At 39.8% G+C, this 26,077-nt stretch overlaps 2 protein-coding genes across 3 annotated transcripts in view; one reads left to right on the top strand and one right to left on the bottom strand.

The window, feature by feature from the left end:
- Window positions 1–26,077, bottom strand: part of insig1 (insulin induced gene 1) — a 255,924-nt gene that overhangs the window by 68,198 nt on the left and 161,649 nt on the right. The window lies entirely within an intron of this gene.
- dlgap1b (discs, large (Drosophila) homolog-associated protein 1b) overlaps window positions 3,365–26,077 on the top strand; it is an 86,995-nt gene continuing 64,282 nt past the window's right edge. The window contains 2 exon segments of the mRNA XM_018695334.2: window positions 3,365–3,450; window positions 3,732–4,043. The gene's annotated coding sequence lies outside the window, so the exon portion shown is untranslated.

Below are 26,077 nucleotides of genomic sequence, written 5' to 3'. Positions count from 1 at the left end.
GCTGAAACAGCTTTTATCAACTGTAGATAATTTACTGACGTGTGATGACTATTTCTTAGTAATTCTTGAGACACTGTTCATACTGTGAATCCACTAAGTGCATCTGAATGAACTCAATCCACAGAAGATGTTGATATGATTAGCTCATCCTTGTGTAAAGTGTCTCTTGGCTCTTTTATGACTCTGCACTGTTGGTACACACACTCTTGACAAATGATTATGCCTACACACTACTCATTCTGATATGAGTATTTCTAAGGCTTGTATTTTTTTTTTCCAAGGCTTGTGGAAAAACTCGTTGTGTATTCCACCCCCTGCGTCTGAATTATTCAGCTTCAATGCCATTTCTATTCTTAGTGCTTTTACTAGTGTTTGGATGGCTGAAGAAGAAACCTTAGTATCCAGTAAACAACATACAGTAATTAGCATATAATGTGTTCCTGAGTCCCTACAGAATATAAGCAAATCTCCCAGCTCTGTTCATTAGCTCAGTTCTTGCATGTGAAAAGAAGGTTCAGATATGAGTCATGATTTTCTTAGGCAAGAAGATGTATAACATTAATTGAGCCCTTTACAATAAAAATGTACATACAAACTGCAAGGTTGACTTGAGATACTGATGTTTACATGTTACTTTTTCAGGCTGGAATTAATTTGCTTCAAGACAAAGGGGCCCGAATTAAATCAAGTCGAAAAGCAATAGAGTCTTCAAGGGAATATCAAAGGTTTGCAGACGTCCCTCTGGGCCGTTTCATGAGCATCGATTGAAAACACTGGGTGGGAACGTGCTTACGGTCTCCCATCCAGTGAAGCAGATTTCACCCAGCCACGCCTCGTAGCAGAGATCTTCTAATCTCTCAAGTCTGAAATTGTTCTGAGGGAAACAGCAGAAGATGGTTGAGTGGCAGTTGGGGAGGGGGGTACAGGGAGATTGGGAAGGTGGCCCTGAAACTGGGTGATGTCTGCTGCATGTTACTGCTCCAATCAATATGCTGATTTTCTTTCAGATGTTAGGCAATTCAGATTTCTTTTGTTTATTCTGCATGCAATATTCATCTCCACAAGCAAGTAAGTCCTTTTAGTGTTATTTGATGTTTTGGTCTAATGCTGGATATATATATATATACTCATTAAGCTTTTCACTGATACAAGACTGTCATTGCTATGATGGTATCAGCAGAATTTTCTAATGATGCACAGTGATTAATAATTTACATTAATATGGCTGGTGCTTCATCTGCCAGCTTCATAAATGTGATTAATCAAATAAATTGCACTGTAATTATAAACCACAAGATTACTCAGTTGACAGAGTCAATACACATCACCCACATTGCTAAATGTATTTGTGCTGTCCTTGAGTCATAGAAATGCATTTAAAACAAGCAAGTAATGCAGAATAATTGCTGCTTCCTGGATTTTTTTGTAAGAGACCTGAATAATGTGAGGCTCTGACAAACTCCCATAATGTGATTTATTGGTAATTGTGACAACAAAGTAATCTAATAGTTACTTTGCACTCTCTGTGTCATCTTTCATATGTTTTCAACTACCTCCTTTGGTATGAATTATTGATAAATAGCTGGCTGTTGCATGCTGAGACAGAGAGAAGAGTAAAATATGGACTGGATTCAGCTACAGGCAGGACCCACAAACATTTTGACAACATGCACACAGTAACAGTCACCCACGTTTATTTTTAAATGTAAAATGTGTTCAAACACTGCTGTTTTCATGGATTTGACTGGACTTATGGATGTTTTTCAGCTACACTTCTTTTAAATAAGCATGAATGCAATTTAAATCTTGCTCAAATGTTTTGTTGACAAGCCTCAGGGATCTTAGGATTTTATTTATTTTCAAGTTTGAAATAGGCAAGCCATGGAACATACTTTGATGTGTAGGCTAGCATCATGGGTGCACTGTACTTACAAGATGCTGTGACGCAAATAACATCACACACACATCCTGAGGGACTCACTGAACAACCACAAGTCGCCTTAAAGACACCACACACAGAACACAGTCTTGAATTTGAATATAAGTAACCCCAAAGGCACTGTATACACACACTCCCTCCTTGTGTAAACCCACAGCAGTGCTTGTTATTCTTAAAGAACAGCTCTCAAAGATTTACTGCGGTCAGCTTTGGGTGACAATTAGAAAAATCAGTAATCACACTGGGATCGGGCAGGATTAAACCATTACACTTACAGTTAAGTCAAAGGGTGTGTTGGAAATTAGCACTTTTTGATACCAGTAGTGAATTGTACAAATCCATTTCACCCTAGTTCATTCATAATACTTCACTGGCAACACAGATAATCAGTCTTATTTGCATACAGTGCAAGTGTGGCCACTCATTATAGGCTGCTTATTTTTTTCTCTCGCTCCCTCCATCTCTTGTTCTCTCTCTGGGTGTGTTGTGCCATGGGGGAATATTGATTTCACCGACACTTTCAGGGAACGCCTTTATTGACTGACTGCCATCAATAAATTGTTGATTGCTGGTTGATGAAAAGGCTTCAGCCTACAATAAATCCCCAGATAATGTCTCAATGCAGACATTACCTTATGCGGTGTCACATCCAACCCAGAGCCGTGTATTATATTCTAAATGCACAACTGCTTAAACCCAGATGATGCAAAGTCCATATTAACACATGCTAGTAGTAGCCTCCAGCAAGTTTAATCTTTGCTGCTGCTGCTGTTGCCAGGGTTATGCCACTGAAGTATGCAACCTTGTTATTAGATCTAGGCTGCCTGGCAGGCACAGAGCAGAGGCCGGGCTGGTTTGCTGGCTCTTGCTGTCTACCCAGCAGAGTAGCCTCCAGTCATTCATCAGTATCACTGCTAGAGTGAAACAGAGAGTGATGGGTCTGTATGATGTGCCTGTGTTGAATACCCGTCTATCTTTTGTGTGAGTGTGTGTTTGTGTGACTGAATACAAAAGTTGTTTGAGATGATAAAAACGGCACTGAAAAATCTATTCAGCTTTTTAACAATGCATGAAGGATTTCATTTTCCATAACACAAATATCACAGTCTTATATTATTTCTATTATTTGATTTCTGTAATGCATTAAAGATATAATTTAATACACAAAATTTAAATATTTACCCAAACTTACTTTACTTATAGATGATTAAAGGTGTTGTATGATAAGCTTTTGCTATTGCTACATAGCCAGTGTAGCATTAACAGATGTTTACAGTTTAATAGAAAAATTGTGAGTTCATCATCAAACTTAATTCCTTTACAGGTCAAAAGCTGTCTCCTCTTTTATTCTACTGTTAAGTTAGCATGCTAATCAACTAGCCCCGCCCCTTCCGGTCTTGTATCACCACTTTGGATAGTCGCTGTAGCGCCCAGTGTACTGATGGTCCAACATGAGAGGGCGAAGTAACGCCAGCCAGAGGGTGTACTTTTTCTTCTAAAAGCAGCTCTTGGTAAGTGAACAGCTGTTAATACTAACTTTGGCTGTGTAGCGCTAGCAAAAACTTTGTATAACAGTGTTAAAGGGAATGAGATATTAGCCTTTGGCCATTAGACTGCACCATTAAATTAGTTAATTACTGGTAAATTAAATGCACCTGGGGCTCACTTCATGGGACACGGTTTTCTGTTTTGTGATATTTATTAGCAACGCATCACCAGTACTGACAGGAATTACAGTTTTAAACATTGTATGAGTTTTTGGGAGCATGACTATCTCTAAAATATGTTGCAGAGTGATGTCAAGAATCAAGCTTGGATGACTGGACTGTTGACAAATCCAACCAGCCGGACTCCATGCCGGACTTTCCCTCTCTCCGTTCATGTGCAGCGCTGTTTCATACGTTCAGTGATGCCTCTGCAGCCCACAGACGGAGCGTTACAGGAAGATACTACAGTGTATGGGACCTTACCATCCAAGTGACGTCCTACTGTATATGATCAATCCCGACTTGTAATAATCGCGAGGAAAGGCAGCAATTTCAGCGGAATTCAGAGGATTACTCTCGAGGCGATTCTCGGACGGCCAATCTACTGTGTTGACAAGGTAGGGGGCAAATGCGCAAATTGTTTGCTCGTTTCATTCATTCTGCGGTGGGAATTTGTTTGCACTTGTCATCAGTTAAAATCGATGATCTCTTTTATCAGATCATCCGTCAGCTACTTTTTTCATTTATTAATTTATTCATTTTGATTATGCAGTCCTCGTCATGCTGCTTTTCTAATGTTATCAGATTTCGCATGCATTAATGATTTACATTTCCATAACTTTCCAATAAACCCAGACTCCTAAACAAATAAGGTAATTTGTTTGGACAAAGTTGTTAGACTGCATTTTGCCCCTGTGGCACGTTGACAGCCTTCCCTACCACTTGCCGTAAGTGATAATGAGGCAAGAGTAAAATATCCAATCACCCTATTCGTGCGCTTCGACGGAGCAACTGCGTCTGCTATTGCGTATTTGGCATTTTAGTATGAGGATAAACTAATGAATTTTGCTCCTTTTGCAAAATGAACGCAGCATGTTTTTCTTTTTGAACACTAAAAGCCAAGAAAAAAAAATCTGAACAGGCTGCTGCCACTTGTGGGATGAGGATGCAGTAATGACCAGCAGAACATACATATACTCTGTGGCCAAGGCTTTGAGGTGTTAATCTGGACACATCTTCCTTTCTGTCATAGACTCTGAAGCCTTGCAGGTTGTAGGCACTCCGCTGATGGGTACTGGGGCACCATGCCTTATTCCCATAGCAATCTGTCTGCTCTATGGATTTATTTAGGCTCTTTGGTTCAGTCACTCTCCTTGGAAATTGGCTTGATGTTGCATGTGGTCTGCACAGACACAACTGCTCCAGACTGAACGTTTGATTCCAGTCATTTAAACACTGCCACAAGTAGTAGCCCATGAAATTCAGGCATAAACGAACAACATTACATCTGTAAATTACTCTCTAGACTAACTCCAGCTGCAGTATGAATGGATCACTTGTCTGATGTAAATGCACAACCAGTTTGTCTACTAGAATAAAGCTGTGTTAATGGCTCCTGGTGTAGATGAAAATTATATGCTATTAGAATAGGCTGTAATTATTGTTGTGGTGTGTGGAGGGGCACTGAGCCAGTTGGGCCAAAAAAAAGAAAAAGCAATTGTTGTTCTGACTCCAGCAGAGGCAGAACAAGGTTCAAGGACGACAGGAAGGTATCAAGGCTAAGAGGTCAATGAAGTATGAAGAAGCCATTAGTCGCTTACCAAAACGAAATTAAGCGCTGAAATAATGCATGAATGGGAATATTGATTGAAAACTGCAGCTCACGCAGATCCTCCAGATTTGAGGTAATGTTCAAGAGAATAAGAGGCATATTTAATGATTTTTTTCCTCTTCTCTCTTTATCTTCTTTTTCTTGCCTACTCTAAGTGAAAAGCATTGCGAGGCAGACATTTTTTTGCGAGCACATCGTTCTCTTATCTCAAAGAAGCAGCGAACAGTCCCACAATCTGTTGATCTTCCCTTGGTGCTCATGTCACTTCCTTAAACCGTAAACGTGCATGCTTTTCCTTGTTAAACACAAGGCCTCAGCATCTGTTCCCCCTTCCCTTCCCGTCCCATCCCCCATAAGAGACCGTCTGCATCTCGCTCGTATGACTGACTGCAGTGGCTTCATATACCACTGTGTAGATGGAGTGTTGGAGTGATCATTAGCTGCCTTTCCTCTTTGCCTGTCAGATAATGATGGACTCTGTGCTGAACTCTCAACCCTGTGCTCGTACTTCATTAGCTTCCTTTTTGTCTTGATATGGTCATCAGCTGTAGTAGCGTCCTCCTATATAATTTCCATATATCTCAGCCACCTCGCAGATGATGAGAATATAAGAATCCACTGACTTGAGAATCTTTTGTGATTGTCCCCCTGTTTTTTATTCTTGCGTCCATTAGTAGAGGGCTTATCCTGCTTGTGTCTGTGCTGTGTTAAAATACGATGAGATCTGCTCTGCTACAAAATACCTGTAAACAGTGTCTCAGCTGCTGCTTTCCACATGCTGCCAGTGGAATATTAAGGATGCTTTCGAGGGGAAATAAGGGTTGTTGAATACTTAAAAAAATCTCTGCATATTTTTCACACTTCTTCCATACCCAGCAAGTCTCGCTTTGCCGTGTAATTATGCAGATAATTCTGTCCGGATGTAAATGTGCCACAGCAGAAATGGCCTTGTTTGTGTGTTTGCTGTTCTGTTCTGAGCTTGTCTTTGAAGCCGTCAAACCCTGACATTAAAATGAAATTATAAAAGGGCCATCAGATTTTGAGCAGCCCATAGGGCAGAAAGGAGGCTAAGACTAGTAGTGGCACAAATATTGCTTTCTAACACCCCAAGGGTTTACAATAAAAAATAAGGGATGATGACAGCAAAGAAGATTTTGCAATGCACAGTGATGACATAGCTGTTACTCATAACTTGTCCCCCTCAGGTTTTATTAGGGAAGGCCAGAAGTCACAATCGTGTTGTAATGATGGTTGTGGATGACAGCAGTGATGAGTCAGCTATAGCAGTATCCTCTGATGTGCTGTAGTTCCAGGCTGTGTACTTTTCTTTGCTGAATTTTAATTACGCTGCACTGTTCTACTGAGCAGAGCCCCGTCAGGTCCCACTACATCTTGTTGCTTTTCAGTGGTTCACTTATGAGAACAGGACGTCTTCTGTGTCCAAGGCTTCTTTCTCGCACCAATGAGACTTACTAGTTTGGCTTGAGGGGACTCTTCAAGCACTCCTGCAGTAGCCCTGTAATCTCAGCCTGTGCACTTTCTGGCGCACTTAGCTGCTCAGATTGGTCGTATGGGTGCTGTCAGCATGCCAATTTAATTTCTTCAGCTTTTCTCCTGTGGATTTTTTTTTTCAAAAAGCAGGGAGAACAAGCTGTGCGCTACCTCAGGGAAACCAGTGGAGAACCTTATGTTTTGTGCTCCAAACTGTGAGGTTTAGAGAGAGCCAAACTTCTTCATAAAGCCTGTATTCACTGAAGACGTTGCACAGGGTCTCACGAGGAAGTGTGTGTGCGCCACTGCTTACGAAACAGGTCTCACTGTACTGAGGCAGATTGTTACTCACACTGAATGAACATAGACTCAGTGCTCGAATAAATGTACTAATCCCGCTCTTCTGAGATTATCTGCCTTTTGAGGAGTTTTAGGATGAAAAAAAAATCACTTTCTGCTTCCCAGGATTTATGCTGATTTTAAGTTTTTTTCTGTACTCTTGGATGTCAGCAGTCACCATAACATGTTCATTTAGCTGAGACAGCCACTGAATTGTCAAATATAATTAATAATGGGGTCAAACCCACTATGCTGATATCAGGCTACAACAGAAGCATGAGGCACAGTACATTACACTTTCTGATGAAGTCACTTTGATGTATATCCAGTATCCTGCTGACGGATATTTGTGTGTGCAGCAGTGTTTAAGTCACATCTACTGAATGTCTGATGAGGAGCGGTGTTTACCATTATAGCTTCCCTTCATGCCTGCTCATGCCTTCAGGACTTACTACAGTCTACGCCTCAGGCTGTCTCTCCATCTCTGTGTTGATAGTGTGCGTTTCTCTGCACACATAATAAACACACAGTAGTGTACAGTGTATCTTACCACATCATTGTCTCTCCACAGTCCTGTCAAGCCTTCTGATTATTGAGGAGATGCTAAAAGTCACAACGCTCTCACAATTTTTTTGGTCTTCACAAACATGCAGAGGTGCTGGGTCCTGTTCCACATGTGATGCCATTCCTGTCACAGTACGCTCTGTTGAAAAGCTTTGGTGTGATAGCCCTCTTTTTTATTTGTCTTTCACCAGAAACTAGGGCACTCATTTGTTGATATAAAGGCATACTGTAGACCTGCATTTGCCAGGGGACAATGTCAATTCTGGTGGGAGAGCAAAGGAAAGGGGAAGAGAGGCATGTTTGTATGCCTTCCAGCTATTGGAGCATGCTCTGACTGTGAAAGGCCACGTCCATTGTTGGGTAACATAATCCACCAGGGAGGCCTTCGGCCAGACACTGGGGAGGACTGCCTATGCACACTCTTGCTCTCTCTCTCAGTACTGATGCATATCCCTTTCCGTGCTGGAAGCAGCTGCTGAATGCTAAGCAATTTTCAAGTGTTACTGAACTTGTGTGAGTGGTGACAGTGCACACATCCCATTATTGCCATTCCAAACGCAAACTCTCTGCTAGCTGACTGGCTTGTTTTTAACAGTCTTATTGATAGCTGTATGTTCTGATATTCTCCACTGATGGCGATGTGAGGGCCTTGATGGAGAAATATAGATACACAAATACCTCCTCTGGGAAAAAGTCATCCCAGAGATAACTCTCTCTGAACGGTTTTAATGAAGTATTGCGGTGTGTATGGTCACCTGCAGAAATGATACGGGCAATAATGTGTCTGTGAGCAGCAGATTTGTGGTTTAATAGTGGAATCAGTGGCTCACAATAGACTTGCGCTTCAGTATCAGATTTCTTGCAGTCTAATAAGTGTAGATATTATTTCCCATCATGGAGGCAGATATGGAGACTACATAAATGCCCTTGGGTACCTGCACCCTGGCTGTTCACAGATGCACATATAGTAGATATTTGCTTAATCTTCCTTAAGAATAAATCCTGAAAATTTTTGAGTTCCTGCCTCTCAAATGGGGTATATTCACTGGTTTTTAGTCTTCTTTGTGAAATCAGGACAACAACAACAACAGGCATTTTCATCATTTTCTGACATTTTAAACAACAATCAGAAATCAAAATAATCATCAGTTACAGCCCCAGTTTTCTTCATTTCAGTATGTGTACATTCCTTTTTGTTTTCAAATTTTAGTCTCTATTAATTGTAAAGAAAGGGCTTGGTACATGACAGCTAGATAGATTTCTACATGATCTTAAGGTCATGAAGTATACATTACTGAAAGGCGTGGTTTAGAGAATAAATAAGTAAATATAAAGAACATTTACGAAGATGGAAGAGCCAGCTTACAATGAAATGAAAACAAGTAAAACCACATTTTTTATATATTCAGTATAAGAAAGCTGTCCCTTCATAAGCATAAATCAGGATTCAGAAGAGTTGCTGAACCAAACTGTGACCCAGGATGGTTTGATATCAGTACATTCTCATATAAAAAGTACAGATGTTCTTCTCCTTCTAAAATATCATCAAAAGTCAAAAAGCAGTCATGCTGTTAAAATGATTTTCCATAAAAACTTCACATGTTCACTTTTCTCACTTACAGGTTCATATTCTGTGTGAATAGCTCCTTGAAGCTAAGTGAAGCCCCTCATTGCTTCAATTGTGAGGGCTCTGCGTGTGAGTGGGTTGTAGGCATATTTCTTGTTGAAATGGCTCTTTTATGACACACCATTTTGCTAGTATATGGGAAAGGCACATATCCTTTATAAAGCAATCATGGCTCAGAAATGGTAATATGCAAATATTTGTACAAACATAATGAATAATTCTGAACAAGGTTTTCCCCTATAATTCCCATCATCATTTATAGCCTAATCTAAGATCTCTCTGGAAAGCTAGTGGCAAAGTTGACGCTTGTTTCTTTGTACCACAGTCTGTTAGCATATGTACACAGTTAAGCCAGAAACCCTGATTAACATGCAGACAGAATCTTTAGGAAAGTCTAGACAGCTTGTCTACTAGATTGACAGTGATGAGAGGGGAGTGCCGAATCTTCTTTTGAGAAGATTTTGACAAGATATTTTTCTTTTGGAAGGAATCACTGAAGATTATTGTATCAATAGAACAGTGTGAGGTAATCCTGTGTGGTGTGTATGCTTTCTTAGCATATTATAATATTATGCACACAGAGCCCATATCTTTTATCCAAAGAGTGTCAGATAAAAACATTTTATAACATAAATAGCTTTTTATTGAATAGATAGACACTCGTGACTTTTATAATCTGACAACTGTCTAGACAGCCTAATAGCCCATTATCATCCCCACATTTTCAAAAGGTGTTTTTAAGGTGTGTCCTATTCTTTTGGCATCTAAATGAATTATTTCACAGGGAATAATATTTTTGCTGCAGTCATCAAACCTTAGCCGCCTAGATGGGATGATCAGTGGAACAGGAAAGGACCACAATCAGTGCCATGTCAACCCATTTAACCTCCACGTAGCACAGGTGTCACATCCTGTAATAACAAATTAATGTGACATTTTCACCATTCCCTGACGCTGATGAGGGATTTTGCAATCCAGCCCAGATGCAAGGGAGCTCCATTAATTGTAGTTCAGTTTGAGCCAGTTTGGCATTTATGAAAGTGAATAATAATTTAGAGTAAGAGAAAGAGACATCCAGTATTGATGGCAACAATGGGATAACAAAAAAAACTGAAAAAAAAAACTGGGGATTGGAGCATCTAAAGAAAAACCCCAGTGAGCTACATTATGGGAAATGTAGGGTTCAGTGTTTTTGGAGCTTGACCCATATTTGGTACTAAGAATCAGGTTATCTTGGCTTTTACTGCTTAGATTTTTACCATTTTTCTTTTCTTAGTCTTAGTCCTTTAACCAGCTCTGGTAGAGCTGTTCAGTGACTGTATATGTGATGAGAGGGAACTTCCGTTAAACCGATAAACAATGGTTGGAGACTTTATTTTGGGGGGCAAAACATTATAAAGTCATATATTAAAGCCGTTAATGTTCCTTCAGAGGAAAAGGACCAGGTAAGTTTTTTCATACTTTTAGCCACTGTTATCAGTATTTCTTTCTTTTCCTTAGTTCAACCAGGATGAAGTCTCACTGGGGGGGGGGGTCTCTTTTTTTGTTAAGTTGAAGTGTAAAATTTGTAGCTGGCACTGTGGCTGGTTCATCCTGTTACATTACTCTCTGCAGTAATTAAAACTAATCCACTGTCAAATGATTGTTTTTGTAGATGAGTTGATTTTTGATGATCTATCATCATAAGTGTCAACCTCTTGAGAAATATACATTTTCTCTCACTGATCCACCAAAACTGCTACTGCCACTGACAATGAAAAATGCCATATAGAGGGAAATTAACATAATGTTAGTATGGTGATTGGCATTGAATATTACTGATAAAATGCTGACCAGCATCAGAACAGTTCTAACTATAACAAAAAAATCTGTCTCCATCAAAGTTTTACTTCCCCCTAGGGACTACACAGACTCTTATTACTCACAGAGTAAATTTGGTGAGGATTGGCTTGGTGGAGCAATGAGGAGGCTTCTCTTGACCTGCCAGCATCCCTCCATACCACAGCTTTCTGCAGTGCCCTGTAGCAGCTGGCCTGGCCGCCTCTCAGTGGCTATGACAGGAGAAGGAAGACGACGATGAATCAGGGGCATGACGAAGATCTCCCCGGCACTGACTCCTCTCTGAGTCGCCAGGCACTGTCACGCAGCGCGAGAGCGTGTTATCACAGTTACATTCAGCCACTTTAAAGCTCATAGGCAAGTGTGGTTCCACAAATCTGACACACATTACAGATCCCCAGTGCCTAGTCTCTTACATGGTCCCAAGGACTGGTAAAGTACTTTGCAATCTGCTGATGATATTGCTTTATTAGAACTAATAAGAATTCAATTAAATCCCTATTTATTGGTGTTAAATGAATTATTATACTATACTACAGCTGCTACTTTCAGCACAGAATATACTGTTGTTGGCATTAGTGTGTCACGTGCCTTTTTCCGTGGGAGGTCCAGACTATCATGTGACCCAACTTCGAGGAAAGCCTTCGTGAGCATTGCTCCTGTTTATTTAAAGCAAGGAGATTTATTTAAGAGCCTGTTACACAAGATAAGCTGCAAAAGGTACAGCTCTAAATGGAATAGAAGAGCCTATTTATAAATGTCCACAAGTGCTTGACTGACAAATGAATAGAGGCGATAAGCAAGAGAGGGTCATTTCAACAATGGGTATTTTAAAGCATAGATATTTGTGATGACAGTCTTTAATTGATCTCATCACTTTTGAATAGAGTGTAATGTGGGGATTTTACTGAGCTCATCTAAAGGCTGACACCACTCTGTCAGTTCAGGGAAAGTAATAGTTGGATAGTACATGGGTTTACTTTGATCCTATCCTTGGATATAAAAGCCCGCAAGAAATGGTCTCAGGCAGAATTGACTGAGCAGGGAGTTTTGACACAGTTGTTTTGGTTCCAAAATGGCGCCAGGGCAGGCTGAAACCCCCTTCAGATTCTTGACTTTAATTGAGAGAGAGCCCCTCAAGAGTACTGCCAGTCTTCTCAGTAGAGGAAACCCTACAGAGAACTTTCCCTGCAGTGAAAGGTTGAACTACTCATCGTCCTTCTGTGCCAGTGTACGGTACTCGCAGCTCTTCTATCTCATCCTGTTGGGAGAGACTATCAGCCATTATTCTTTTAAAAACATAAGTCATATGATTGACGATTCAATGGCTAAATATGAAGCTTAGATATGTTCCTCACTGCTAAGATATGTAGTGTACTTGTCATGTGTTCACAGTACATGCATACAACATGCAGTAATCTTGATATGGTTGCATGATCCATAGGATTACTTTGGATTAGCAAAGCTAACGAATTTCACATGACAGCAATAATAATCTGTCATTAATTAATAACAGTAATCTATTGGGAAAATATTTATTCCCACATGGAAGTAACAGCAACACTTTTGACCTGACACATAAATAATTGATAAAGAAAGGAGGCAGGGAGGCCTCAATGTAATCATAACATGCACTGGAGTTTTATATAGGGCCCCTGTACTGTGGAATGTCCATGTGAGGAAAGGCAGGACCCTAAAACTCTGCCAGATTTCATTTCACGCTCTGCAGAGCACAGCCTCTGAGACGGTGACATTTACATGGCCCTCTATACCACCGCCAGTTGCTGCAGGCCCAAGGCACTGGCTAAATCAGGCACAAGAGCCAATGAATGAGAAGGCAATGCGAGCAGGAGAACAAGGAGGAGATGGCTAATGTGCTGTGTAGAAGAAACACACAGAGCACATGAGTTGATGTTGAAAAGACTGTATAACATCCTAGTCATCTTTAGTGTAAAGACATTTTTTTTGACAAAGAAATATGAATAAGGCAGTGATAATTTCTCATCTTTGTCCATGTATTATCACTAAGATATCGCATAATATGTAACCTCTGTGGTGGAGCAGCTTAGCAGCCAAATGATTATGGCTGCTTTGTGCAGCACACATGCAAAGCCATGAACTCCCACCACCATAACAGTTCATTTAGGGAAAGTCTATAATACCAACAAATAGTACTGTATGTGTAGCAGCAGTGTTGAGTCTTTGTGGGGGAGGAGACCATTGTCCAGTCTGTAAGACCAGCTTTTCCAGGGATTATCTTTGCCAAAGACCAACTGGTCATATCCTAACTAAAAGGTCATTGGGCTAGTTTGAATGCTAGTTAACCCCCTGTGTCAGACTTCAACATACTCGCTCTATCCCTCACTAATCTGATTGGGTCTCCACCTCTAGTGGCTTACTGCTTCATCCCAGCCAACATGACTAGTTCAGTCCTCACTAAACCCCATATCTGCTCTTTTCTTTTTGATGGTGTTCCCCCAAAGAGGTTTCCCAGTAGGTTGAAATAAACATGCAGAGCAGCTGCATACCCTGAAATGTTTCTGGCTGCATTCAAAGGAAACCCTTTGGCAATAGGAGAATGTTCCACTGAAATCATTACAGACTGCTTTCACAGGTCTTCCAGTAAGCTCCTGAAATTGTATAAAGACAATGAACATTTGCCTCATATGATAACCGCACAGAGCAACTTGGGCATCATCTCCTCATGCTGTATCCTCTGAGAGTATTCTGCTGTGGAGCCAGTTTGGCGCAATTTCTCTACTCCTTTTGGTCTTCAAATCCTGGCTTTTGCTTTTGTGTTTGTTCCCTGGCAAGTCACTTTGCTATGATATTTTTTCCCAGGTGGTGTGAGACTATAGAGCCGTGTGTGTAAACACATCAGTCAGTGTGTAGTGGGAGACTGGAGCCTGTTCAACTCAGAAAGCTGTGGAGTTGTACATGACAGCCTTTCATTGTCCACAGAAACATTTTATTTAAGTTAGAACATATTTCAGTAAAATGTTGAGCCATAACTATTACTGCCATATTATCAAATGTAGCAGGGGGAAAGGCAGATGGATATAATGACGGCAGTGGCTCGAGAGCAGGTGGAGGTCAGCAGCGCTACCACGCAGTCTCAACTGGTCTGTTCGTCACGGTGCAGTGAATCAATACGGCTGTCAGGCTGATGAGTCCACACTGCTTGTCCATTACCAAGTGGTAAATCTAGCTATGGTGCTTACTAACCGCCATAATGAGGTGGTAACAAAGTTATGGAATCATTAGTGAGCATGTGTCCCGGCAGGACAGAGAAGGAAAGCGAGCTTGGGGAGGATACAACATGACAGATGGTGACTGTATGTGTGTGTCAGTGTGTGAATGAGTGAATGCTTGGTGCTGGTGCATCAGGGTTGTTTTTGCAGGGAAACATGTGAAAGAAGGACCAAATATGGTTATCAACTTGGTGATAGTGATGCTAGGCCTTGAAATTATTGTTAGTTTCCTGAGATTTTAGTATCTAGATTTCAATATTGTTTCCAATTTGAAGGATTATTCATTATTAACCATTTTGCTGTCTTGGTACAATAATGTCAGTGTTTTTGTACAATAAAAGTAATTTTTAGCATTCTGTTTGAAAAGTGGTTTTATTATCATTTCATTATGTTTTACAATCTGTGATAGTTTATATTGATATACAGTCTCTCAGTCACATTTATGAACAATTCATCTGAAACAATAATTCAAATGGAACTAAACCAAATGTCATGTTTGCATTAATTCCTGGATTATCTTTAAATTCAAAATCTATTCGGATTACAGAAGCCAGGAAAGAAATTGACTGTTATCAGCATTGTTTTAGCATGCCATGATTTCACACAAGACCGGGACCAACAGCCTGTAAAACATGTCAATGACGTGGTGTAAAATATACGCAGCTCCTCGTGTGGTGTTTTTAAGTTCAGCCATAAATCACCATGTTGCGTGTTGGCTGTGAGGGTAGAAGAGAAAAAGAGGGAAGAGTGGAGGCAGAGGAGGGAGGGGCCCAAACCGTGGTCCAAAGCCAAAACATGACCAGCGCCAAGGTGGCAGGCGTGGGGGGTAGAAGATGAGAGGGAAAAACCTTCATCTCAATTTAATAAGCAGCATGGATGGACTAACAGGCCGAGCCCTATTTATGGCTATCATCTAGATTGCCCCTCTATTTAATGTTTTTTTTTCATACAGTTAGCATTGTCAGAGGTATTAGAGCTTATTTTCTACTTTCACTAGAGGCCATTTTTGTCCATTTATGTTTTCACATTAGGAAAAACTACTTTCATACAGACTTGAAAATGGCTTGAACTACATAACAGACCACAATATGTAAGTTATGGTCATTTTTGTGTGCGTTTGTCATGCACAGTAACTCACTGTTAGTCATTCAACACTCACAGGCAGAGGACAAAATTAGCCATTTTTTGGCTTTTTTGTTTTCTTTGCTTGGGCGCCTTCAAATTCGATGACAAAGTGGAAAATGTAAACTACATGCAGACATAAATAATTTGAGATGGTTTTGAATTACACTTTTGTTCTTTGAAAGAAAAACTGGAAACTTGATTCCATCTTGCTCTTTGTTTTGCTGACAGGTGACCTTGGCAAAGCTCACTATGTTGTCTTTATTTCTCCAAAGATTGACTATTCTAATAACTGTAACCTCAAAGTGTGAAACCTGCACTTTTGCTTGAGTAGCTTTTTAAAAAAAAAAAAAAATTCTCTTGTGACTCTTTACAAGCTCAAAATGTCCTGGCAACTGAGCGACAGTGAATATTGCCCCGCTCCCAGTTTTCCACCCGCAGAGGGTCCTGGAGGGGTATGAATCAGCAGACCCCTCCATCGATGTCACCTCCATTTTGGCTCTTCTCTTCTCTTGACCTCCACACCCACTCTTTTGTGACAGAGAAGTTTAGTGTCTAGATTTATTAGTAATTTAATTAGCGAGGAAGAAAAAGGTCATGAGCGCTGAGATCTTTGCACATGTGCGATAGAGAGAGTTCTTTGCTAATTGAGCACAAAATGGACAGACAGCTGGAGGTCAGGCATCAGTCTGGCCCCGTGGGCTGAGTGATGGGTTTGGCTGTGGAATTAGCTGGCTTCTCGTCCTGTTATTGGTCGCCACTTTTTCAGGTCATCAGTTAGGCCTGTATTCTCACTGAGCCTTTTCAGGGACATGCCATTTTTAGTATAGATAATCTAGATATACATAATAAAAGTGGGTTTGGATTGAATTCAGGACAGCAGATTTGCAGGGAGATCAAAATATGTTTTTGGCTGAAACTAAGTGATGATGTGTGTGTGTGTGTGTGTGTGTGTGTGTGTGTGAGAGAGAGAGAGAGAGAGACAGGGAGAAAGAAGGAAAGATGAATGAATGTCCCTGACTGAGAGAGCAAGCTGGTGCAGCTTGGAGAATGACTTCAGCACCACGGACAGCGTCTCATGCTTCATGCATATCACAATGCTCTTTTATCTGTATTGCTACACCCCATCTGTTCCCCCCTGCACACACACAAACTCAAAAGTGAACGTATGTTTATAGATTAATGAACGTGGCAGTGCAGCAAAGATCTGAGGAGCAAGTTTCTGTGAAAAGCTCACCAAACACAAGTCTACAGCCTGGAAAAGGAACTGAGCTTAATTTAGCATTACTTTTTATTCTATCTGCTTATTTCCATAGCTGGCTTTGACAGCTTACAATTTTACAGAACGATATTTGCAACAAACACTGACACAAGCCCTCTGCATAAAAGTTTTGTTTGGTTCTTGTTACTGTGGTATTAGTGCAAAAATACAATGCCAAAATATAGACTGTTTTTAGTTCAGTTAATTACTCAAACATAGTGTATATATAGTAGATATCGTCTGAAGTTTGAAATGTTCATCCTCAGGCTCTAATGTTTCAAAACCCTCAATATGAAAGGGTTTTATCTCATTAAGCCAATAGTGTATCTTGGCTGACAGTGTTTTTGCAACACGGTTGGTTCAAAATGATGCCTGGCTGAGTTTGTGAATTCCTATGTAGGTACTGTATGACATTGCATAGATGAGATGCAAATGATCAAACCAAATGTTGAGAGGATCTTGGTGCTCATCATTATACTTGAATATTCATTTGCTTCTCACTTCAGTCTGCTTTCACAACATTCAGACAAGCATTTCATTTAACTTGATAGTCTGGATAAAATGATTCTGGCTTGGGTGATACTTTCAAAAGTTGTGGTCTGTATCTCAGAAATTCTTGTCTTGTGTTCTCGTTTTTGCCACATTAAAAAGAAGAACAAGTGGAAAATGCAAACAGTCACCTATTTACTCACAAATTTGAGATCAGTAAGCAAATCAATTAATGCCATTGTCCCTTTTTGGAATGAGATGTGTCCAATGCATTATGGACGGCAAGCAAGCCTTTGTAGCATAATTAGCAAGTTGTCGAGAAGAGGATGCTGTTTTTTTTTTCCTCTGCTTTCCACACTGCCAGACAGACAGACAGTGAAAGCCTGCGTGTCGAAAGCATGAAATACTGGCATCTGTGAGGACACCCAAATCTCCTTGGCGGCTCTGGCAGAGAGAGAAACGGGTGCAGAGGCAGCAGAAAATGGCTTAGTCAGGGTCATCACTAGCCAATAGCTTTGGATAGCTGTGACAAGGCAGGGCATTTTCTCAGGCTCCAGAAAGCTAAGTGAGAAAAGATCTTCTTGACGCCATGTTGCCAACAGACACTTTTCTCACGGTCTTTATCGGCCATAATTATCATACATTTTATGGAGTGGTTCAGATTATAGTCTTGTATATGACACCTTTAGTGTCACAGCAGAAGGAAATTTCAAGTCCAACTGAAATTAAATTGAATTTTTATCAGCTAAAGCTCACAGATCTGCTTTGTAAATGGTATCTCCTGTCTTGTCTTGTGTGAACAGGCCAGTAACAAAAAGGCAGAAACGTCTGGTTTATATTTTTTCCATTTATGACAGTTCTCCCTCTACAGAGACACAACATGATGCAAATAGAGCAAAAGAGCCACAGACTTTGAGCTGCAATCCATGTGAGCTTTTTAGCTAATGTCTCCTTCACATGTTCAAGCCTGGATACAAATGTTGTGTTGCATCTCAGCTTGCTGAATGAGCTACCAAACAAACATCAGTGTGTAAAAGAAAGCTAATTAGCTAGTTAGCTGCTACACATGAATTGCTTAGAAATGTCATTATTTTAAATGATATGATTCATATTATTCAGTACAGTAGTATACTACAAGCTACAGTTACCAGCAGTAGTTTGTTTACATTGTGTACCTGGAGGCTCAGCTGTCAAACACTTTATACCAGCCTGTCAAGGCTCTCTTTTCAGTAATAAAAAGATATTAACAATGAGTAACTTTGACTTGATTAGGACTGATTGGGCTGCTACAATGTCTGTAATTTCAGTTGAACTTCAGAAGCTTTTGTCCTATGGCAGTTCATTTTATTTATTTTTTCCAAATGATACCGTTGCCAAACAGAATTGCCCTCGATTCACTGTATCCCGCAGAGTCACTGTGGTCTGATCTGTATTCCATATAAACAAGGCTGCAACCCACTAAAATGTAATCGTAAATCCTGATGGAATATTGTTTGCCATCATACGTGAATCGCCACAGCAGGGGGGAAGTACCTCAGTATGGCTGAAGTCAAACTGAGTCACGATACTTGCTGCTGCAGTGGAATTACTCCTTGCATGTCAGAGTGCCTGGATGCTCTCTTCTACATCAGTCTTTTTACTCGAGGTGCATATAAGCATATACGGCTGTTGGAAGTTCAGCGGCCTGCAGAACAACAGATGTACTTTCCTGTGATGACAGGCACGCAAGCTGTCTCTCTAAGGCCACTGTGCATTTGTTTAGCATGATGGAATCCAATCAAACCCCCTCTGTTCAACTATAGCCAAGGTTTATTATGTTCAACAGACTTTTTATTTGTTACATGATGATGCTTTTATAATATTAGGATTTTTTTGAGAGCTTTAAAATGTGCGAGTGCACACAAATGCGTTTACAGTACATAGACCAATACATACTGTGCTGAAAAAATATAACCATGCATGCACACACAGAAAAACACACACACTTGATGATGTCATTTGTTTAATCTGATGAGATCTGGGCCAGCGTTGACGAGGCGGCAGCCGGCGGGATGAGCAGTCATTGTCATGATGATTTGGTGTGTAGGAGGGGAGGCATGGGGAAAAGAGGAGTGTGTGTGTGTGTTTGTGTGTACGTACACTCTGCTATTGGGGAGGGGTGTAACCTAACAGACGCAATTCTCTTGCTCATTCAGTGTTATTTTTTGCTTTATGTGCAGGTTGCAACAAACAAAATGTACTAATGCATGAGTCATTATACCTCGTATTGGCGTAATTTACTCAGTCAGTTAAATTAAAACTAAGTGGTTCTGCTCCATGTGCACCATTAAGCCATTAGTCATTTACGTTTGGCACATCTGCACAGGTAAAGCAAGGAAAACGTGTGAAAGCAAAGAAAAAGGGGGTATCATTATTAACACTTCTGAAGCACTGTTCACATGCAGTTGAGTTTGGTAAATGCTGTAATTAACTTGCCATGATAAATGGCAGATTTCCTTCAGGCCCAAACTCAGTCTTTCAGTCATTTTGACTGTACTTGTCCTTTTAAACATTAGCATTGCTTTTGGAATCTTTCACGTTTCCAAATGCCAGACAATTTTAAGGCATCGTCATTACACAGTTTGATGAAAAAATGTTGCATTTGGTCGCGAGCCACACAATAAATTCTTGGAACAAATCCTATAAAAATTACACCAGGCATTTAGACTCGTAATTAAGCTTTTGCTCACTGCCAAACATTAATCAGGATAGTTTTATACTCATGACAGAGAAAGATTTAATAAAGTAGTTGAATGTTTACCCAACAAATGAAGACACTGATATCTGTAAACCATTAACACGGCTTTCTGTTTTTTTCCTGTGTTAAGACACTAAAAACATAATCACTGTACTCATCAAAAAAATTAACCATATCTATCATTTTGCACAGTGACCTGTGAAAACTCTGCCTGGAAAAAACTGCCTGCAGCAATATAGCTAGAGAAATAGGATAGCTGACAATCAATGTTTGTCTATTGATTTATACACAGGTCCAGTACAAACTAGACCACACCGTAGTGATGCGTCAACATCCTCTGATTGCCCCAAAGCAAACATCAATAGGAATGATTAACTGACTGCTGTGTATGAGTACAGGAAAGACGGTAGATGTGTTACAGTTTGGGCCACAAAAGCTTTGTTGTTTCTACATCTAGTTACCTTTCAGGGTGATGCTCATAGTGCTCTGTGATCTCTTCAAGGGCTGAGGTAGTTTGTTATTACAGCTCATGTTAAATGTAATCATTGAGGTAGATAAATTCCATAACTTTTATGTTGACACAATACAGTTGTGTTTCATTTTGTAGTTTTGCACATTTATTCAGCATTTATGTTCACATTTAATTGTTTATAAAGGTTTGCATGGCTTTGTGTTTCTGCATGAATTTGTCTTAAGCCGTTGTTTATAGTAATCCTGTGCACATATGTTCACATTGCTGTGTGTGTATATATATTTATGGTGCTTTAGATGGTGATTTAGATTGACGTGCCACTACAGCAGTCAGGCATAGGGGGTGGAATAACTCCTGGCTGTCAGTGTTGGTGCTGTTGGCTACTGGTCTCCTGGCATCAGATTCTCCTCAGGTGACGATGCTTATAGGACATGTAGGTCTTGGCTGATGATGTAACCACTGTGCTTGTTCTACCAACTATAACCTACACTGAACACAATCTGATTCTCTTAAATCTCTCTTAGCTCCTCTGACCCTGGGCATGTGCAGAGAGGACAGTATAGAGAGGATATGGATACTGAGTCATCAAAATTTAAGTGTAGTCAAATACATTGGTGTTGGGATATTATAAAAAAAATACTTTGGGCCTGCAGAAGTACAGTCTTTAAAGTTTTATCCAGCTAACTTGACAAAATCCCCAAATATTCAAGTTACTATTAAAAACACCCAGCATATTATGTTTATCATTGCAGCTTTACATGCAGTGTCCTGTGTTTTGAAATTATCTGGGGAACTTTGTTGCATGCCATGTTGTTCTTGCTATCTCCTTATTAAAGGCAAAATGCCAAAATGAAAACCATCTTTTCAAAAATTGTATTGTGTGTTGTTGAGACATTGCATCAATAAAAGATGTGACATAGTTACACATTTAAATGTTCAATTACAAGTTCATTTGGACAAAAAGTGCAAAAACTACCCTATAACCCCTTAAAATCTTTTTGGTGCAGTGGTGAGAGTCAACATCAGACACACACCTGTCTCACACACCAACAGAGAGACAGAATTATTAACCCCACCCTCCATTGACACTATTGCAGTTATATTGCATGTGTTTGTGCACACACACAGTTAAGTTTATATGTGTGCACACACCAGGTTGTGTAGTTTTCCGTCTAAGCCTTATTTTGTTCAGCATGTGTAATCCCCTTAAATTCCCCACTGATAGCCCGACTACCTTCACTTCAGATTAGCTGAGGTAGAGATCAAGGAGTGCTCTCCTCACCAGTATGTAGGACGAGACAGAGGGGACTCACGGCTCGTGATAATAATGAAAGATACTGCCATGGATTTGGAAAGCTCGTGAGATCAGCACAAAATCTGTACAGAAAATACAATACATATGGCGTGTGATGTAATGTATATAATCCCTCTTTGCTGTCGCATCCTATACACATTCGAATTCCCTAACACACTGGTGCTTATGAATCTAACCATAGGTGTCTGTTTAGCATTCATGCATGCAAGCACTCACATACAGTGTAATACCATATAATATAATTCACTTGATTTATTGTGTCACAGAGATGTAATCATCACAGAGATATATGAATGTCATATAGGCCTCATAAACAGGGATCTATCTCTTTAAGAGGCCCAGGCTTCATTCTTTCTGATGAGCTACATTTTTTTTCAATAGACCTTCCTCTTATGTAAGTGCGATCCCACGCTGCATTAATCGTATAACCTCCAGACTGTTGTGAACAATTACACACTAGGTAACAAGTTAATGGGAGATAGCATATACTGTGTACACACTGATTTAATGACTTTATATGCTCCTTATGGGATTCCCTTAGAGAGCTAGCTAGTGTCAGCCAGATGGAGGGGTGAGTGTTGAGTCTGTAGGTCTGTGTTTCAGTCTCCGCACGCAAAGCAACATTTATATAGTTACTTTGCCCATGTTTGTATGGATGACATCTTTTATTTATCTGGAGAGATGGTTGGATGCAACAAATGTTCAGGAGCTGTCCACGCAGTGATAGCTTCTGTGAATGTCAAAAAAAGAAGGTGGGGGTTGGGGTTTAGCTTAATGAGGCTCTGCAAGAGTGGAGCGAATTACACAAGCACTTCACATGTCTTCTGTAGTCTCTGTAGAATTATCACAACACTGCAGTGTGTGAATTAAATGTAGAATTAGGTGGGTTTGGTGCAGAGGCACATACATTTGAAAAACAACATAATGAAAGGAACCTATTGCAGAGTGTCAGTTTGTTCTTTCTTAATTTATATGCAGTATGCATTATGGAAGATGTTTAAAAGAGACAGCTGAAATATGTCTGTGAGGACTTCAGCTGTTTCAATGTAATAAATAATTCAATTCAAACATCTTAACTGATTGTGTAACAAAATTATTAATTTTGAAATGCCCTTATTCACTTCCTTGGCTTTCTTGCCAAGAGAGCGAATTAGTGGTTATTTGAGAAGATGGATACCACTCTCCTGTCTGTGTTTTAACTGTGGAGATTCAGGTTAGAAGCTGAAGAATAAAAGCAGGTGGAGACAGACAGTCTCTCTCTCTCAAAACCAACATAAAACCAAACCATGTCCTTTTTACCTTTTTACCCACTTATATGTTGAACTGTTTCTGTAACTGTCACTCGTGACTAACATCCTTTGTAATCCACTATAAGGAAAAACTGTGCCTTGTGTTGACTCAGTATGTTTATTCAAGCAAGTATGGTACAGTGTACAGTACAGTTGGGATGGCGATTGTCCAGTGGTGCATTGGAGCAGAATAACATTAAGGTTCAAGTGAGTTGAATGAAATTCAAGAGGCGAGTTACATATGAGTTTTATGGAGCAGGAGCATGAACATGGTGCCTGAAGCCAAATGAGCTACTGTACAAGGATGTGTGCAGGGTAGTGCAAAATTATGCAAACAATGTTGCATAATAAAGACTGTTTACCACAGTGAGAGAACAGATACTAATATTTTATTAATCTCCTTACTTGACAGTAGTGCACACTGTGCACTTTTAAACCATTTTTTCCTCCTAGGCACAAACACTGGTCATGTTCAAGTATCCTCTTATCCAATCACTGTCGACTTAGCTTCATCTCCCTAAAGTCACATCATTACTACATCCTGATTACTCTCATATTATCAAACAGTTCAACAGGGGTGTTTCAACACACCCTCAAATTACATTTCAAAACTGACTTCAGTTTGCTCTGTTGGAGCCAGAGAAGCTGCAAAGCTTTATGTTCTGTGTTCAACTGTATTATAATGAATGGATGTTCAACTTGATTATTATTATTTTCCATCTATAAATGATATCTCTACTATAAAAGAACATTATTAATAACATTAAACAGGTGCATTTCCTGCCATGCACATGCATAATGTGTACTCAATTTTAACCATGATAGCAGCTTACTTAACATTATCCAAACAGCTAAAACAATAGAAACATATTGATATTGCATGTCATTGGATGCCCCATGTATAACACATATATTCTGATGCCTAGTATTTCACAGTAGTGGAGGTCATTGTTATAGAGGTCATAACTGAGACAGGTTATCTACAGTCTGCACTTGCAAGATGAATATAGTCAGTGTAGGAAATTAATAATGATATAATAATTTTCTTTTTATTTTTGTTGGTTGTTTGGATCATCATGTTGTAAAAGGTTGTCAATAACTAAAACAAATGCCTGAAATAATAAATAATAATAATAAAATAATAAAAAATAATTAAAAAACATCAATAGTTCCTTTCTTGATTGTTCAGAAAAGAAGGAATTGTAATCTGTGTCTTAGCTGGCCAGACAGTATGTGAAGATATTGCTGAAGCTCTTAAGGCTGATGTGTTTATGATAACAGCATGAGCAGTGTGTGTGTGAGTGTTTGTGTCAGTTTTATAGCACTGTTATTTTGTTCTTATGGCAGCAGGTTCGAATATGTTTGGGTTGTAAAGGTTAATTCCGTGTGATGAGGCAAAGACAGACTTCATAACCAATTGATCCACGAGGAACAATAAGAGCATAGCACCAGAGTATTTTCTGCTTTATTCGACTGCATTCAGCCAGCCAGTGACAGGAAGGCTGTCTCAGACAAATGTGATTATGTGCTACTGAGTACTTGAGCCAAACAAATTGTAGATATACTGTAAGAGCCTCAGTTCAGGTCGTTCCCTGCCTTTCTGTGTCATGACGCTCAAAAACGAAGCAGCATTTACTTCCCTGGGTTTGAAAAACACTCATTATTATCCTCTCATTTGTCTTGTCTTCTTTCAATTTTGTTAAAGATTATAGACAGTCTGGCTCTCTAAAATCTGGACTACATCTCTCCTGTGAATTTCACACAGTCCTCGTTTTGTCTCCAACATGTTCTTTCCTTTTTTTTCCTACCTAATCTGTTTGTTCCTTTGTTGGTCCTCTGAGCTGTACGATGCATCTGTCTCTCAGCTGTAACTCATCCAAGTGGCGGTCTAGATGCTCATTCAGTCCCACTTTACTTTCTGTGGATGACATGAGGGTTGCTCTCTCTCCCTCTCTCTGCACCTCTCCTCTCCATGTGAGGGTTTAACGGTGTACGTTATGATAGGTTCTGCTCGCTGCCCTACACTGAAGATGGAGCTTAGCACACTTACCGGTTCAGTAATGGGATAGAGACCTGTCTGTCTCTCTGTTTCTCCCTCTGTCAGCCACATGTATTTCATTCTATACAGACAAATTTCTTTTAATTTATTCAAAACCACTGAAACCTTGAGTTACATAACCTTAAAAACATTTCTAGTCAAGGAAATATCAGTGACTTTTGCTTCCCAAGAGGATGTTGCAGTTACGCAAGCAGTTTTATAAATTCAAAGGATTTAGTGTTTTTTCAAATAACTGCTCTGTCTCAATTTAAGTTTGGAATTTAAAGGAAAAAATACAGCATAGAACTCTTTGACACAGTTAAATCAACAGCTTTTGGCAATGAGGCATATTTTGTTGTGTTGTGGTGTGTTGCTGTTATTCCTGTGGATAACCTATCCTGCCACAGACATCCCACAATTAATTTTCAGTTTGTTCAGGCCATGGATGCATTAGCATTCAGAGACACAAATCATTTTAAGTAGGCTGGTACAACATATGATTGACAGTTTTCTCCTTCTCACTGACATCAGCACGAGTGATTGATGATGATCGGATCGATGAATGCATCACTCACTGACCTGTTGTTGGTCCTTGCCGTATTTTTGAATCAGATTAGTGTGTGTCTTTTGCCAATTTTAATACTTTTTAACATTAGAAAGACGGAGCATCACATTATCATCTACTGAAAAACCTCAGCCTCATTCCTTAAAAGAGTATAGATGGTATGTCAACCATGAATGTTAGAAACTAATATTATCTGTGAAAACGCAAATTTTCTGCTGGCGACCAACTATTCAGCATTTTCAGCATTTCTCTGCAATACTTACCATTGTAATATCTTACTACTCATCTCACAGTGCCAGGAGCTACCTTCAGCTACACAAAATTGTTAAAGAGATATTCAAAAAGAAAGAGTTCATATTTTTGAAAATTGTACTATCACACACTTGTCATCGGTTTCTCACCTCTTCCTCCCCCACTGTCT

Source organism: Lates calcarifer, linkage group LG24 (assembly GCF_001640805.2).
Source record: "Lates calcarifer isolate ASB-BC8 linkage group LG24, TLL_Latcal_v3, whole genome shotgun sequence".
NCBI classification, from domain to species: Eukaryota; Metazoa; Chordata; class Actinopteri; family Centropomidae; genus Lates; species Lates calcarifer.
Note: the sequence above shows the minus strand (reverse complement) of the source record. Positions and strands in the feature narration are given on the sequence as shown.